Raw genomic sequence first — 1,647 nt, 5'->3', positions numbered from 1 at the left:
TACTTTTTGTCCCCCTTTTTCTACTTATTTGTCTATACACTGGATAAAGGGAGTGTAAGCCACCAGGTTTTCATAATCACACAGTCACACCGTATAAGCTATATAGTTTATATGGTTATATGATCGTCTTCAAGAACCAAGGATACTGGATTGCAGCTCAACAGTTTCAGGTATTTCCTACTAGCTATTCTAGTACACTAAAAACTAAAAAGGGATATCTATATAATGCATAAGAATAACCTCCAGAATGACCTCTTGACTCCATTTGAAATCTCTCAGCCACTGCAACTTTATTTTACTTCATTTTTCTTTCCCCTTTTGGTCAGGAAGGCTTTCTCAATCCCACGATGCCAGGGCCAGGCTCATCCCCAGGATGATCCCATGTTGCCAGGGAGATTTACACCTCTGGGAGTCATGTCCCACATAGCAGGGAGAACAGTGAGTTTACCTGCTGAGTTGGCTTAGAGAGAAGGAGGGCCACATCTGAGCAACAAAAGAAGTTCTCTGGAGGTGACTCTTGGGCACAATTATAAGTAGGCTTAGTCTCTCCTTTGCAGTAACAGACTTCATAAGGGCAAGCCCCAAGATTGAGGACTTGGCCTACTATAACGCTTGCGAAAATATCAAGAATTCCCCAGGTGGGGAAGTTTAATATTTCTACATTTTTCCCTGGGCCCTCAAGGAGCCTTTGCAGATACTTTTTATTCTCTGCCCAAATTACTCTGGGTTGTATCAGGGTTTCACGCTAACCTGCACAAACCAAACAGATCTTGCCCCCTATTCAAGGTTCCATATAATTATAGTGTTTGAATAAAACTGACCCAACAAGTTAAATTATATAGCATGCTACAGACAGCATAGATTTTGCACCAAAAAAAACATCTCTTCTAGAAAGTTTCTGAAGAATGCTCAAAGAAGAAGGCAGGTGGGGGAGAGGCTTTCACTTTTTGCACCAGGGAAAATTAATATGTGTATATTTTATTTTTCAATTTATTTTTACCCTCACAAGACAGAGGAGTTACTGAAAGCTGGGGCATGGTAAAGCTTCAGTGTAGGGAGTTGTGCAAAAGGCAAGCAGAGGACAGAGAGCAGTGAGGCAAGGTTATGCCCTGAGGCTCACCCCGGGGCTGCCTCTAGGCAGTGAGGACCCAGGCACCAGCAGAAAAGTCTTTTCCTCAAGTTTGTTGGACAGACATTTATTATTGCACACCTACTGGGTCAAGGACCTGGAGAGTTAAACTAGACCTCTAAGACCTGATCCCTGCTCTAAAAAAGAATACAGCACCTAAGCTTCCAATTCTGTGAGTTCCCTTGTCATCTGATGTATCCCCTTCTGGAGCCCCATGATGAGATTTCCCATACCTGGTGAGAGTGACTCCCAGGTGATTTTGCCAGGGAGAGCGTTCATGGTGACCTGTCAGTTGCTGAGTGGCTGCCATGGCCTAGTCCCCACCCATACCTGACGTTGCTCCCAGAGAAGCCATCCGGCTGGTGGCAGCTTTCCCAGCTGGAGAACATCTGGCTGCACAGGTAGGGTGTCATCCATGCTGCCTGCGTGGAGACAAAGCCCAGTCTGTTCTGATCCTTGGGCTGCTGGGCAGTGACATACCGGGGCCCCCAGGGAGCCCAAGGCGCTGGGGACAGAAG

The sequence above is a fragment of the Choloepus didactylus genome, chromosome 8 (assembly GCF_015220235.1).
Source record: "Choloepus didactylus isolate mChoDid1 chromosome 8, mChoDid1.pri, whole genome shotgun sequence".
In the NCBI taxonomy this organism is placed as follows: Eukaryota; Metazoa; Chordata; class Mammalia; order Pilosa; family Megalonychidae; genus Choloepus; species Choloepus didactylus.
This window is presented reverse-complemented; position numbering follows the sequence as displayed.